General features: G+C 42.4%; 1 protein-coding gene across 4 annotated transcripts in view; it reads left to right on the forward strand.

Moving 5' to 3' along the window:
- Nucleotides 1-16,576, forward strand: part of CDH12 (cadherin 12) — a 652,231-nt gene that overhangs the window by 57,954 nt on the left and 577,701 nt on the right. The window contains exon 2 of one of the 4 annotated variants that reach the window (XM_083747240.1): nt 4,418-4,568. The exons of the other annotated variants lie outside the window; for them this stretch is intronic. The gene's annotated coding sequence lies outside the window, so the exon portion shown is untranslated. The remainder of the gene's footprint in view (nt 1-4,417; nt 4,569-16,576) is intronic. 4 annotated transcript variants of the gene reach the window in all.

Genomic DNA, 16,576 nt, shown 5'->3' on the forward strand with positions numbered 1-16,576 from the left:
TAAAGTAGCAGTACGAGAAGGCAGTCAAGTCCAACTCTCAGATGATCTTGCTAAGATCTTTAAGATGCTCAGCAGAGCAGATGACCAATGTGGAACATGATCGCTCTGTTATTGCCTTCATAGCTGGAAACACTAGAAGACATTTCCTCAACCGGGCCTATGGCCTTTTAAATGTCTGAGGGGGCAGGTCTTGTTCTCTCCCCCCTCTCTTATTATTACATTGTTGGCATCCTTCTGTCTTGTGAGAGAATGAAGGATTGCACCTTTGGGAGTGAAGTCACACTGTTGGAAGTTTACAGAGCCTGCTGTGGCTGTAAAGACCAACACAAGACAGACATGTTTTGTTGCAGCTGGGGCAGATCGAGGTGTCCGGTTGTGCTGCTGCAGATGAACCATGGCATTTCTTCTTTCTGCACTCCTTCAGCGGTCATTCAGCATTTGGTCTCTGCTGAGGATGCACAACCTTACTGTCTGTCTCCAGGCACTGCCATCATCCACTCTGTATACATGGGCAACTGCAGGTGGAAGACATCATGTGCTTTTTACTATATTGCCCACTATACACTGGACCCAAGAGGCTCTTTCTTACCCTACTGTCCATACAGGAAAGATATCTCTCCGCAGCAGAGAAGAAGCCCTATGGCTTCTTAGCGATGTAAACACTTAAATGACTCACAAAATCGCCCTTTTTGCTCTGGCAGCCAAAAAGATAAGAAAGAAAGCCCTGGACTATATAGCACTAAACTGTAAGATCTAAACAGAGATCTAAATAGAGACTATTGTTTGTGGTGTGGCATCTCTTTTGCTTGTATTTATTTTTGATTCAGATTGTCATGGCCAATGGCTACTACAATAAAGTTATTTGGATTGGATTAGATACAAGGGATTCTCACATGGTGGGGTTGATGTTGCAAACCAGTTATTGGGTGTTTTTATGCTGTAAATCGCCCTGTGTATATCATTTCAATCATCATCATCTACATTTGCGTGTTCAGACCCAGAGACCTCCCTCCTAAATAAACACACATTTGACTCAAATTTTAGTTTTGGTTTTTGGCAGAATTGAGGTCTAAACTTCATTGATTACAGAAAAGTGAGTGGTTGCATAGGCCCTGGTTCGACTAGCTCCCTGCACCCTTGCAGGTAGCACTGACCCAGGACACCAGCATAGGCCAGCCAAGGGTGAACACCTGAGGTAGGTGAAAAGCCCAGGAACAGATTACATGCACTCCCCAGCTGCTCCCCTGGACTCAGGCACAGGCACAACCCCCTCTCAGGGGTTGACCAAACCAAGTTGAGAACCTGTATTCCTTTAACAGAATACCCTTCACATAGGGATGGCGAGACCGCTCTCCCATCCCTATCACTTGAACCAGTGCCTATCTGCAACCTTACAAGTTGTGACAAATTGCTATGTGGCAGACGAAACCCAAATGGCAACAGCCAATCAGCCAAGCGGGGAAAATTCCTGCCGTGCCCCTGTCCCAACGACAGATGACACACGACGGCATAGCAAGGTCAATCGCAAAAATGCGCTAAAAGTAGGGAGAGGTGGGCATGAGCCAAAAGAGGAAGCTCTGGGTCACGTGCAAAGGTATATATAGGTCCCTTGATCCATTTAGACTGCACCCCATTGGCCAGATTAAACCCAGCAACAAGGGACCTACCAATTGGGTGTTGTGGTTGTCCAATAAACCCACCCGCAACAGGGAGGTCATTCTCCAGGTCTCACTGCAACACGTGTCATCTTTTAGGGAGGACACAATTTTTCTAGGCACAAGGGTTAGAGAAGGTGACAGAAAAAAGGCAGAGGCACAGGAGGAGGAGAGGAGGAAAGAAAGAAAGAGACCCACAATAAGACCTGGCACAAGGAGTTAAATTACTCTGCAGTCTTTCAGCCCCCTTTCCTGTTTTTTTTGTGGGGGTTTTGAACTTTTTTTTTACTAAAGATACAGTGATCAGTAAAACCACATTTAAAGTGAAATGGTGTGAAAAGTCCAATGTCTTGAAGTTTATGTACTACCCAAGTGATTTTTTATATATATAAAAAACACCCTTTCAATTAATAGCCTGTGTTATGTTGATGCAGCTGTTAAGAAAAGTATCCCATGGGGGTTAAACCTTGGAGTCACTACAGACCCCAAATACCATCTTTGTAGTTTATGTGCACCTGAACTATAAGTAAAAAAAACCTTACTTGTTTTACATTCATTTGGAGTTCTTGCCAAACAGAATGACTCCATTGAACCCCCGCTATCCAATTAATGAAGAGGTGTTTTTACGAGAGCAGGAGAGTTTTAAATGTGAGCGGGGAAATGTAGCGCTAGAAGCAACCCTTGACTTGGTCTCGCCCTTAAAATGTCTATTGATTTCTTTTTTTCCCCTTGTCACATTATTGGAATTGTTTCCTTCCTAGCTGTGATTGAGATATACAAAACTTGGAGGAGAGAGAAGCCCTGTGTTTGCTGAGCATACACTTGTTACACAAGCCTTAACTACTTAAGGCGCTAATGGAATATGTCAAACAGAAGCCAGATCACCGGTGATGTCAACACATTGCATTGTCATTGCCGTGCTGAATTGTAGTTTCTCCAGGCTCAGCCATTGATGGAAACTGAAATTGCATCATGCAACTGAGACATCATTACCTCTGTGAAATCAGGGTTATATAGTGGATGGCTTGAAGTGAATGTCAAGTAGTGTGCAAAAGAGAGTGGTTGATAAGCTTACAGCCTTCCCGCCCCTCATCCCAAGAACTTTAATGCAGCCCCGAGACACTGATTCTGAGCTGTCAATCTTATGGTGAACATTTTTGGGGCCATGTAACGCTCAAGTTGTTTGTCAGAAACTCCGAGTCATTAATCCTTCCTTGACGCTACGTAATTAAAATTTGAGAAGGTATTATTTTTGGATTAGTATTGGAATTTTATACATGATGTCACTCTGCAAAGATCTGTTGTATTATTTCTAACCCAGCTCACTTATAAAAAAAGAGTGTGTGTGAGAGAGAGACCATTGCCAAGTAAATTGGCTGCTGGTGCTATCAGCATCCTGCAGTGTTTTTGTTAATTATCTTGCCATAGTTGTCTGATGCAGATAACAATCTTTCCAAAAGAGGAGACAGATTTAAAGAGGCAGAATTAATGAAAATTGATTTGTGCAGCCTGTCATGGCAAGATCTGCTGGGAGACCCTCCTCCCTGCCATGATCCGCATAGATGTAATTCCAGGCACAGGTAGGGTCCCCACTGCAGAATACTAATTATGGTGCCTGGGCACAATGTGTCTGATGTGACTGACAGATGAATGCATGAAAAAGTCTTCAGAACTGAGTTCATTTGTAAAGTATCCAGGGAGGACATGGATCCAGCTACTGGGAAGCTGCATGAACAAAGCTTAGGAAAAATGGAGGGAAAGCCAGATGATAAATGTAGTGTTTCTGGGGTATGTGTGGATCTCATACAAACAACTCGTGCATACAGTGGTAAATGTGCATTAGCCTAAGACATAGCTGTCAATGTTTCTTTTTTTTAAGGGGAATTCCCTTATTCCTCACAAGAAAAGGGAAAAGTTGACAGCTTTGGCCTAAGATAACATTTTGTAAGAAGAATTTCACTGCGGTGGCATGGCTGTGCGCAACCTAGCAGTAAGCACATGGCAAACCAACAGTAGGCACACAACAAACTAACAATGGAGGATTGGCTGTCTGTGTAGTATCTAGGAGACTTATCCTCCAAGCCTGGAAAGATAAACACTCATCATCTATTATGCAATGGTCTGGGGAATTTACTGTCCTTGCTACTGCTCTTTGGGGGTGCTATACTGGGGGTGGAGCAAGGGTGTGGGCCGGCTCCCTTGTGCTAAAATTGTTGTTTAATTGGGATGGGGTTTTAACTTGGCTGGGTGTTGTTTTATTTGGGGGTGAGGTTGCTTTAAATTGTTTTAAATTACATTTTCAAGCACAATTCAAGGAGCCCTAAACGGCCTTGGAGCAGTATACCTGAAGAAAAAAGTCACAATAACGTTTATTTATTTTATACATTCTTTTTTATATTTTTTTATTTTGATAAAGTAATAATCATAAATAAATAAGAGTCACAGTAACTTTGAAATAAACAACTTATGTCAAATAAAACAATATTCAATGACCCATTAGAATAGAATAGAAAACAGCAAAATCAAATATCAGCAAATCATAATAAAACAGCTTATCAATTACTAGAATTACTAAACTATAATAAAATAATAATAATGGCAAGCCACAATGCATAAAATATCAAAGCATATAAAAACACCATTTAAAAGGATCAACAACAACAATCTTTATTACGGTCCAGAGACCCAACAAATTGAGAAACACAGATGAACAACTTAATTATTTTAAAACATATCGCTGGATTCGTCTTCTCTCTTCCCAGCTTCTGCTGCTGTTCTGAAAAGCATAGTCTGGAAAAGGCTCCTAGGGCTGGAGGGTAGGGCAAGGCAGGTGAAAAAACGTATTGCCTGATAGCCAGCAGAAAATGTCACCCCCCTCACAGTGCGGGTTTACTTTGGGAACGACTAAATTTGGCTGAGAACCGTTGGCTTTGGTGTATCTTGAGAGATGCTGTTTAAAGGTCAGTAAAGCTGTGTGTGACCTGTGTTGTTCAGAAAATGCCTCTCTGTATGAGTCTGTTCATCTGTTAAGAAAATTCTCTGGGGAGACACCATCTTCCCACCCCTAATTTACAAGAGACACCCTCTGTGTTCTTGTACCTGTCTCAAACAAATCACTGCCTTTGTTTGTTATTATAATTGCCACTGAAGGACGAATTGCCATTCTTCCAGTTTCAAGAACCTTTAGCTGTTTGGAAGGACGTAAATACTTGTACATGGGCATTATAATGTTCATGCGGTGCAAAGCCGCAGCTGGTGAGATTCAGTCTGAACCACTGCCTGCATATTATAAGCCATCTCTTGTATATCTACATTCAAAAGAACAAATGCTCTCTGCTTTTGAATCAGCATCAGGGAAACTGTTGCAAGCTAAACAGAACACAGCATGCAGCAATCTGTAATACCAGCAGGGATGTGTCTGTGTGTCTGTGTGTGAGATAACATGGATCTCAGGCCCTTGACTGTGGTGTAAAAACAGGGGTGTTAAAAGAGGAGACATAGGTAGCTGCCTTATATCTGGTCAGGCTATTTGACATCTCCTCTGGTACCATCTGTCACAGACTGGAAGATGCTCTCCAAGGCTTTGGGCAAAGAGCTTTTCCATCACTTGCTACCTGTTTTTTGTTGTTGTTTTTGTTAAAACTAGAGATAGCAATGATTGAATGTGGGACTGTTTCATATAAAGCAGGTGAACTATCACTTGTAAAATGCTGTGAAGTATGAAAGAGATCGTTACAGCTGCGGGAAGGTTCATCAGCCCAGGCGAAATAGGCTAAGGAATGTTCTCCCTACTGAAATATATATTTAAGCATCGCTGCCTGTTGACTCAGAGGAAGAAAAATACAACTCATCTGTTCTTTCACAGGCCGTGTTTGTGCTGATGTTGTTTTATTCCTGAGTTTAATTTGTGTCTTTTTTTAGATTCACCTGTAACATGGGAATAATTATCCTGGCCTGTTTTGCAAGGTGGCTGTGAGGATTGCTATGCTAACATATGTATATATATATAACATATGTGTGTGTATATATATATATATATATATATATATATATATATATATATATATGCTAGCTTTATTCTTAAGAACAAAGTCTGAGGGTTAGTGCAGGTTCCAAGGAGGCAACAATGGTGATGAAGTTTTCTTTGCAATTTCACAGAGAGCCCAAATGATTGATTAAAAAAGGTTGACAAACGAACTGATTTATCTCATCACAATCTTATATTTGTCAGTCATGCTTTTTATGAGAAGAGAGCATGGTTGCCATTTCTGCCCTAGGAACAAGGTCATGTTTCTGTTTTAAAGAATGACTTGTTGGAGGTCATTCCTTGTGCAAATTAAGGATTATTTCTGTTAGTGTCACACTCAGCTAGCCATGAGGGAGTTCTTCGCAACCACACAGAACAGCATAAGGCATTAAACCATGCTGAGTTACCACGTGCCCTGATTGGCAATGTAGTTCTGAAGTTTTTTTCCTCTATATGTTTGGGTGAATGTCTCCTTGCTCTGTACAAGGCCTGAAGTAAGAAAGACAAAACTTCTCTTTTTATTTCTTCTCAGATTATACACCTTATTTTTGTTCAGCTTCCTCAGCAAAGTGTTAACTGGGTTTCATTTTGTCTTTGGACTCAATCTGCATAATTTAAGTAACTTTCCTAGGATGACTAACTTTTGGTACTCGAAAAGCAACTGCTCTTCAATTCTTTTAGAAGCCATAGGATGGCAACGTGAAACAGATGTTTAACAATTCCTCCCATGCCAGTTGCACCATAGAAAAGAGGGGGTTTTTTGTGTGTTTTTGTTTTTTAGTGAACATGGTGTACTATAGGTGGCTTATAGCAGACATGCATGACCAGTGAGACTTTGGACTTTCTTTTTCTTTTTCTGGGATAGCTCAGTCAGTAAAGCATGAAACTTGTAATCTCATGGTTGTGGGTTCGAGCCTCACTTTGGGCAAAAGATTCCTGAATTGCAGAGGGATGAATTAGATGACCCTTGTAGCCCCTTCCAACTTCACAATTCTGTGATTTTGTGATTCTACGAAATAGCCATCATCGTGCACTTTTGCAAACCCCTTTTTTGCAACTGCAAGTTATGTTGGTACAGCAGGGGAATCCCCTATTCCAATAATAATAATTTTTTTTGGAGAAAAATTTTGTGTGCAGAAGCTTCTGGAATATTTGGCTCCTGCGTGCATACATTTGAACAGCATACCGTGGGGGTTGTGCTGTATTTTAAAAGGCTTCTTTTGTGCACAACTCTTTAAAAATAAAAACCCATTTTTAAAAAGCCACATCATTAACTGGCTCTGGTTAAATCTCTCTTTAGTCATTCTGTTCCTTGGAGTCATTTCAACCAAAACATTGTTCTCAGATATTTGACTTTAAATTTCTGATTTAAGGCAGAAGTACAGACAATGCTTTAAACAGGAGAAGATGCTTTCATGCGGCATCCCGGCATCCTGCTGCTCTACCTGACGTCTAAGTTTGCAAATATCTCTTTAGGAGTCAAAAGGAGAAGTAATGGGATAGAAAGCAAGATGATGACTTGTTCATGATGATGTCTGAAGTATGCTCTGCACCAGATTTGTGCTTTTCATCCAGAGAAAAAACATGGCTTAAGGAATGCAGGAATCTATTATGTAGTTGAAGGCTTAGGTGGTAGCATCACCACCATTCCTTTAGCTTAGTGTTTCCCAGACTTGGGTCTCCAACTCTTTTTGGATTACAATTCCCATCATCCCTGACCACTGGTCCTGTTAGCCAGGGATGATGGCAGTTGTAGTGCAAAAACAGCTGGAGACCCAACACTGGGAAACACTGTTCTAGCATCATTCCTACCTTCCTTTCACAGTCAGAATAGCCATGATTGTGAAGCAGAATACTATCTTTGAAACAAGCATTGTTGTTGTCTTCTTCTTCTTCTGGAATCTTAAAAGGCACACAAATGTCTTACAAAAGCATGTTTGCAAAGGAGTGGAAGTCCAAAAGTCCAAAGATATCTTACAGCCCAGACACCACAAAATCTTTAAGAAGGGTTTTTCTATGCATTGTTAGAGGTCATCTGTGGCCCCACTAAATGGCAAATTGTGTCCTCTTCACAGAGGGCACGTGTTGCAGTGAGATAACTAAGACTGACCTCATCGTTTGTGTGGGTGGGAGCGATTGGATAGCCACAACAACCTGATTGAATCCCTTGGTTGCTGGGGTAAGTCTGGCTAATGGGTTTGTGTGAATAAGCAGCCGAGGAACCTATTTATATCACCACACATTACGCCCAGCTTCCTCTTTTCGCCTCATGCATCGGATCACCTGCCCACCCTCCCTATATTTATGGTCTTGCTATGACCTTACTATGCCTTCGTAGGTCGTCTGCTTTTGGGACAGTGGCCCAGTAGGAATTTTCCCATTTGGCTGATTGGCTGGTGCCACTTGTGTTTTGCCTGTCATCTAGCAAATCATCACAACTTTGTAAGGTTTGGTGGTTAGGCATTGGTTCAAGGTGTGGTGGAGGGGAGGTTGTCATACCTGCCCCTCCCAATGTGTGATAGGGTGTTCCGTTAAAGGAATCCAGGTGGTTGCCATGCTTCCAGGGGTTAGGGCCATGCCAGAGCACCTGGGATCATTTGGGGTGAGGTTGCATCTGTGGTAGGACCAATGCTCCCCCAGGATGTTTACCTGTACTGACTTCTGTCGGTGTCCAGTTGCCAGAGGTGTAGGTGCAGCTAGTTGAACCAATGCCTAAGCAAACCACTCACATTCTGTAATCAATAAAGTTGTGGCCAGAATTATGCCCATAACCTTAAACTAATATTGGTGTCAACTGTGTCTTTATTTGGGAGGTCTTGGGGGTCTTCACACACAAGTACATTAGAATGTTGATTCATGGAGAATCAAGATTGGATAGCAATGCAGATGATGTCCACCTTGCCAGATCAGGATTAAAGCCAAGCTTCTGACTGAGTGTGCTTTTGTATGGCTGGGGGCCAGGGAAGCAGATCTGAATGTACCCATGGCGGGGATATGTCTGGCCCATTCAAATAAAAATATCTTCTGCACATTTCTCTCTTGCCTACACTTCCACTTTTCCACCCTTCTGTGTTATGGATCTGCATGTAAACATTGATAAAACACTACAAAAAAGTGACAGCGATTTGATAGTACACACGGTTGCATCAAGATTCTTGTGGTGTTTTATTGAGTATACAGTCCTGTTCTTGGACTACACGCAAGGATTCTTGATGCACCCATATGTACAGTCACACCAAGGTGGCTTTGTTTAGAATGTTTTATCAACACACATATGAATGTTGGTAATATAAAGGGGAAAAACAGAACAGTGGAAGATTCCGAATAGATCAATTCCCTTTCAGCAACAAGACAGCATGATTCAGAATGACAAAATCCATTAAAAAAAAATTCAGATGAGGAGAATTTCGGTACCATGCTTACCTTTTTTGTCTGTTGCGGGAAGATGACTGTGATGAATACTTCATAATGTTTTTCCGCCCCTACTGTTAAACCAGTACTTAGTCATTACATAATATCTTTTCATTTTTCTCTCCCCTTGCTTTTTCTTTTCTCCTATGCTGCAGCTTTTCTTGACTAAAATAACTCATAATTGCAGTAAAGGAAATGCTCATCAAGATTTGAAAGAAAACTGAAGTAAACTACTAGCAACTTCAGAATCATTTTATGTCTTCTTCATTACATACACAGTATATCTGAAGGGAATTATCTAACTCCATTTCTCTTAGCAACTAGGAAATAGAAAATGCTAAGTATGTAAGGAGAGGGGGAGAAGAAGAATATTTAAAATGTGCTCTACTGAAATGGCTTTCATTGTGTGAAGGATACAGAATTATTGCTGATGCCAGTAGTTTCCAGACTTTCTACCCTCTAGGAAAACTTTTTACAGCAATTTGTCTGCAATAGACACAGCAACAGCAAACAAACCTATGGTCACGTAAAGCATACTCAATAAACACATGAGACGTAACCAGCTGTAATAAGATATATTACTCATAGTATCAAATTGTAAATTTCAACAGAAGTAACGCATAAAGTTCAACAGACAAACAAAGCAGAAGACCCAGTAGATCAGATCATTCTTAAATCAGTTCAAGCATAAGGTTCATTCGTGTAGTGGTCATTCCACCTGTCTGTTCATAAAGTCCAAACCATAGGTGTCAACTTACAGATTTGAAAATAAGGGACCAGCAGCCTCCAAAATAAGGGATCAGCAGCCAAAATAAGGGATTTTCTGAACACAGGTATGTTCAACTTCTGAGCCCCTCCGAGCCAAAGGCAGAAAGCCCAGCCAGCAGCCAAACAAAGCCTCAAGCGGTGGTTCCCACAGCGCAGCAACCCGGCAAAGGGGATGCAGGAAGGAAAACCACAGTCACCTCTCCCGCTGGGAAGCGTTGAGCAAAGACGAGTCCCCAGGCAACTCAGCCGATTTGATCGGCACAAGGAATGCAAGCTCCACCCCTCAGTTGTTCTTAGACTCCTTATTGGGTGAGCAACGCAGCCAAGCCATACAGTTGGAGCCTCCCTCCTCCCTGGCCGGCAGGCAGGGAGGGGAGCTGCTTCCTTTGAAACCCGGGAAATTTAAGGGACATCATCAATAAGGGACAGCAGCGGGACACAGTGCTGGGATAAGGGACTTTCCTGTCAAATAAGGGACGGCTGACAGCTATGGTCCAAACCATCCACATGAAAGGTTGTTACAGTTCCACAAAATCCTTTCACAAAGTCTAAGACAAGGATTTCTGGAATATTGGCCTTGTTTTGCCGTCCTGGGCATCATCAGTTGGACTCCAGCTTCCATTCTCCCTGATCATTGACTATGCTGACTGGTGCTAATGGAAGTTTGAGTGCAACATCATCTAGAGAGCCACACATTAGCTATTTTTTGCCTTGCAAGAATTAAGGCTATACCCTAAAACAAACACAGAACTCTTTTGACCTTGTCTGTAAATGCCGATCTACTCATTTGAAGTCCCCAAGAAACCATACGTTTTGTCAGCACAGAGTCTGAAACCACCACCTTACATGAATCCGCATGCTCATACCTTGTGCACTTGTGGAGGTGAGACATTCATTTCAATGAAGGCTGCAACACACTTGGTAATTTTTCTCCTGGTTATAGTTTCTGCATGGAGTGGGTGCCACAACAATCTGTTTCGATGGGCTAAGCTCTAACCTGATGAAGGTCTGATGTCTTCTTTCTCTTCCCACGAGAGGCTTGATTTGCTTTTAAGTCCTGCCTGACCTTTGAGTTTGCAGATATATGTATAAAAAATAGATATATAAAAATCTCCAACTTTTAGAATTTTTTTCAGTAATCATGATGGCTTGGATTAATTCATACATACCAAAAATCTTCTGTTGTTGGTGTGGTGATATTGAGGGAGAAACCAATGTTATTCCTATTTCATGGGGAAAAGGAATGTGTGGTCCTCCAGATTTTGCTGGACTCCAGTTCCCATCATCTCTGATCCTGACTATTGACTATGCTGGCTGGGCCTGATGGGAGATAGAATTCAACAACATCTAAAAGATCCCAAGTCCCCCACTCCTTTCATAGACTATGGCTGCATGCACACCATACGTTTAAAACATTTAGGAACCATAGTTGACCCCTTATAGAGATACTGTTATGTACTGAAGTTCTCACCCTGGGCCAGCAGGGGGATACTGTAGATAGTTATGCAAATAAGGGATCGAAAGTGACGTTCAGTGATTGGATAGTTTTAGAAAATTGTTACAGTTACGTTGTACTGGAGCTCTATATAAGCAGGCTGACTGAACCCTTCAGTTCAGTTCTGGTCTGGTCTGTGAATAAAAAAGAGCTGTTTGAAGAATCGCTGTGTCGTCTGATATGTTCACCCACAACTTAACAGATACAACTCCCAGCATCCTTAACATACCACAGTTCCTAGTTTTTTTTTTTAATTTTTTTGTGGGGGGGGGGGAGTCATCTGCTTTAAATGTACACACAGCCTATGTGCATTTTAAATTTCTGCTTTCTAAGCCATGGAAGTACCCTAACCATTTTGAGCATGTGAGTCAGCGAGGTCGTTCTATAAATAACAAGGATTTGACATCATTCATGCAATGAGCCTCCTAATACATCTTGACATTTTGTCGTAGGTTCCTTTACTGAGAAACTCTTATTGCCCAGAGAGAACAATTAGATGAGGATGCCTTTAGGTCACATTCTATATATGTCTAGCTGCACTTTCTAAGGGCCACACAGCTGTACCATATTTCTATCCAAAGATCTCACACCACGTTGTCTTGAGCTTCCCTTTAGCTGAAACTTTTCACAATTGCTCATTAATGAAGAAGCAAGGTGACCTTATCTCTCTACCCCCCCCCCCACTTTTTCTTTTTAGTGTTGTTGTTATGAAACTTAGACCGGAGATAATTGACATACTTCGAATGGTCTCTAAAGACTAATTAGCAACTGGGAGTCATGTATTAAATCAGCCTAGGATGAATTAAATTCCTGCTTCAGGAGGAATTGAAGTGAAGCAAAGTTTCTGAAAAGCGGTGGGTTATTCCTGCAGCTAAATCCTCTATGTAGAGTTTGACGCTAAAGGTTTTTGGATTGAAACCAACGAGGGGATAACTTCCTCATATTTTGCAAATAAAACATAATTTGTTGTGCACGTTTTAAACAGCCCATTTAGAATAGGGGTTGACAAATGGCAGTCTCCTTGCATTGTTATATAGGATTTTCAATCCTAATGCTAGATCACATTGTTTAAATCCATGCTTTGTAGAGATTTCTGGCCAGAAATACATCCATTCACATTACTGCTTTCTCTTGAGTAGTCCCATAGAACTTTGTGAAACTTCGGGTATATTGCTGTACACTGAGTGTACAGCAAAGCTAAGTATGATGAAAGAGATATAATAGTCAAGGACAACTGAGTTACGAAATGACAGATAAATCGGTGTAAAATAAATGGTAGGCTTATGGGCAGAGAAGGTCATCTTTGAAGGTTAATAGAAACTGTATACAAGCACAATTTGAAGTTTAGGTCTTGTTTAAGGAATTCTTATCTCAGGTGGCGCTGTGGGTTAAAGCCTCAGCGCCTAGGACTTGCCGATCGAAAGGTCGGCGGTTCGAATCCCTGCGGCGGGGTGCGCTCCCGCTGCTCGGTCCCAGCGCCTGCCAACCTAGCAGTTCGAAAGCACCTCCGGGTGCAAGTAGATAAATAGGGACCGCTTACCAGCGGGAAGGTAAACGGCGTTTCCATGTGCGGCTCTGGCTCGCCAGATGCAGCTTTGTCACGCTGGCCACGTGACCCGGAAGTGTCTCCGGACAGCGCTGGCCCCTGGCCTCTTGAGTGAGATGGGCGCACAACCCCAGAGTCTGTCAAGACTGGCCCGTACGGGCAGGGGTACCTTTACCTTTACCTTATCTTAGTGAAGAAGCAGCCCCAAAATGATATTAAATGAATCAGTGAAATATGATTGGTGGGTGCATTGGGAGTAGATGCCACAAATAAATGAAGATGCTCCTATAGCATAAGCGCTGTCAGTGATGTTTCCAAAAAAAGGAAAGCAGATTCTTCATAAGTTTTAGGAGTGGGGTGTGAGCCATTTAGCCCTGGGGTCACTCTGCTTTCAGAATATTTACAGGCCCAGAGCCGTGCTGGCGGGACCAATCACATGTGTATATGCAGGCCCCACTATCCATCCCCTTGTTATGCACAAATTCAGTTATCCAAACATAAGGAATTATGCCCAGTCCTTGCTATATACCACAGATTCAGATATCTGAACAGTCAGTTTGCCCACTCCCTTACTTGTTTGTGGCTTGTTGGCCATTGCTACATGTCAGTGTTTATATGGCGCCTGTACTTTTTGTGCATTAACAATAATAAGAAGTTTGATGGGGGGTTAAAAAAAGAAAATGGTGAAGGAGAAAGAGAAGGAACCAAACATATCACTGGAAACACATTGTGCATGCATTGTGGTCAATTGCCTTGAGCATGTGCCAGCTGTAGGGTTTCTAGGGACACACAACTCCACCACACATAGGAGTGTTGGGTTTCAAACACATAGGGCTGGTTTGTAGGAATGATCGCTGGGTTGTGGAGCACACTCCCACCCATGGGCAGACTCAGCTGTCTGCACATTGTGACCTTGGGGTGTGGAGCACACTCCCCCTCACAGATAAAGACACAGCTGTCTGAACATATTTCCCTTTGTCTAACTTTTTGCGGTCTCAGTAGTCTGCCGTGTCCTGCCTGTGACCTTTGTCTCTGAAACCTTTGTCTCCTTTGTCATACATTGTGCAAGGGGAAAATGAAGTGGTGGAAACAGGTGCCAAAATAACTTTGTACCACCCCACAATTTCGGGACTGGAAGATGTGTAAAAGTCACAGTCCAAATATATCTGCCTGGGTTTTGCATATTGTGTCAATAAAAGGAGCCTCCACAGAGCTAGCTGGCAGCTTGCTTGTGCACAGCTCACCTGCATTACCAACTCTTGCCTCATGTCCTTCACTTCACTGGCTCCAGACTTCATCATGCTTACCGAAATCGATGGAACTTCAGTTAGGGCTCATCCACACTTACCTTTTGTGTGGCACAGGCTTTTGAGGCACAGGTTTGTGTTTTCCTGGTCTGTGTCCAAACACTTTCTTTACCCCACAGCTTTCCCCAGGAGAACACACACTTTAATACTGAATCGAAACAAATGGTGATTCACATTTTCTGATTCAGTGGTAAAGAGGTTTTCACAGGGAAAGTGTAGGGGCAAAAAAAGCATTTGGATAGGGATCTTCAAAGAGAGCTTTAAAGCATGGACCTGCAGAGCAAAGGTAGCTGTGGATGAGCCCTTAAGTCATTAGACTCATATCTTATTTTATTTCAATGTATCTACTGTAAGCGTAGGGACACAGGTGGCACTGTGGGTTAAACCACAGAGCCTAGAACTTGCCAATCAGAAGGTCGGCAGTTCAAATCCCCGTGACGGGGTGAGCTCCCATTGCTCGGTCCCTGCTCCTGCCAACCTAGCAGTTCGAAAGCACATCAAAGTGCAAGTAGATAAATAGGTACCACTCCGGCGGGAAGGTAAACAGCGTTTCCGTGTGCTGCTTTGGTTCGCCAGAAGTGGCTTAGTCATGCTGGCCACATGACCTGGAAGCTGTACGCCGGCTCCCTTGGCCAATAAAGCGAGATGTGCACCGCAACCCCAGAGTCGGCCATGACTGGACCTAATGGTCAGGGGTCCCTTTACTTTTACCTTTACTGTAAGCATGGTGGAATCTGGATCAAACCCTTACTTCCAACCTAAATAATGCTGGAATGAAAACAAAGCTAACTTCTGTAAACTTCAGTGAGGTCTTAAATTGTGTTATAGATAAATGTAGTTTCTGTATCCTAGCTTATGAAAGGTTGGGAATTGTCATGAATGTGTGAATATGTCCATTGCTGATCCATGTCACTTTTGCATGTGTTTTTCCATAATTACATTCTGTTCTATTTCCACAGTAACCTGATTTATTTATTTATTTTAAAATACTATCAAAAGGGACATATTTAAATTTTAAAGACTGCACACACACTCAGTGATGGGACTTCTGATACAGATTTTGCAATAGGTTTGGTGAAGCAAGATGAGGTGACTATTATCGGTCAGGATTAATGTATTCCTGTATATCACTCAAACTCTTCTGCTTGACCAATGAACGCTTCTGCTAGGTCATCTGAAGAAGTGTGCATGCACACGAAAGCTCATACCAAGAACTAACTTAGTTGGTCTTTAAGGTGCTACTGGAAGGAATTTTTTTTTCTGCTAGGTCAGTTTGCTATTGGATTTGTGAACTGCAAGAGTCCTTTTGCCTAACATACGTCTTTCTGTAGCAGTCATCTCATGAAATTCAAATGTCAAAGTTGGTACAGAGCATCTGGATGGAAGTGAAAACATGGTTGTATGTGTCTGCTAGAAATGCAGTGTGGCATTAAAGTCCAAGATATACCTTGGAAAACAGTTCAGGAGAGATCACTCCGCTCAGCAAGATTAATAAATGGGCGGGAGACTGCTACGTCAGCTTCTAATAGCCACAGTTTGCTTACCGGGCTTAATTCAGCTTGAGAGCAGTGTAACTGATTTGGGAAATAAATAAATAAAGTTTAAACAAGGGAGCAAGGTCTTTTAACTTTGCCGGACAAAGTGGGACGTGGAGGTTTGCTAACAATAACTGAAGAAGGGTGATAATGATAAATTATGCTCTTCCAATCTATTTCCAACACATCTGCAGATACCTACAACAGGTTATTGTACAAGGCATGACCTGTGCCTTTGCAGAAGCTGCCGAGTGTCTTTTCATTCAGAAGACATGCTTATTTCAAATTGTTCAAGACCGCTTCCAGACTTTTGTGTACTTGCGGAACACCTTCACTTCTCCCCACCCCCCACCATGTCTTTTTGCAGTAAGGAAAGTGATGGGAAAGCACACTGCAAAGTGTGAGATAACGATTGTGTGCTGTGATGTTTCCTAAGTGCCCTGCAAACAGATCTGAATGAATTCTCAGTCAACGGTGGGTGCCATATAACTCTGTGCAAACAAATCAGGTCATCTGTGTACATAGGTGGAGAAAAGTATGCATTTACTAAAGGGAGTGAAATTAAGTCTGATTTCAGAGTGGCATAGTTTGGGTCTCAAAATGGAGGTGCCTTTGTCCTGGGGGTGGAGAGGGTTTCCACAATTGTGTGTGTTTAGCAGGTATGGGGTAAAACCTCAGCGCCTAGGACTTGCCGATCGCATGGTCGGCGGTTCGAATCCCCGTGGCGGGGTGCGCTCCAGTCGTTCAGTCCCAGCGCCTGCCAACCTAGCAGTTCGAAAGCACCCCCGGGTGCAAGTAGATAAATAGGGACCGCTTACTAGTGGGAAGGTAA

Source organism: Podarcis gaigeae, assembly GCF_964106915.1.
Source record: "Podarcis gaigeae genome assembly, chromosome: 7".
Taxonomy (NCBI): domain Eukaryota; kingdom Metazoa; phylum Chordata; class Lepidosauria; order Squamata; family Lacertidae; genus Podarcis; species Podarcis gaigeae.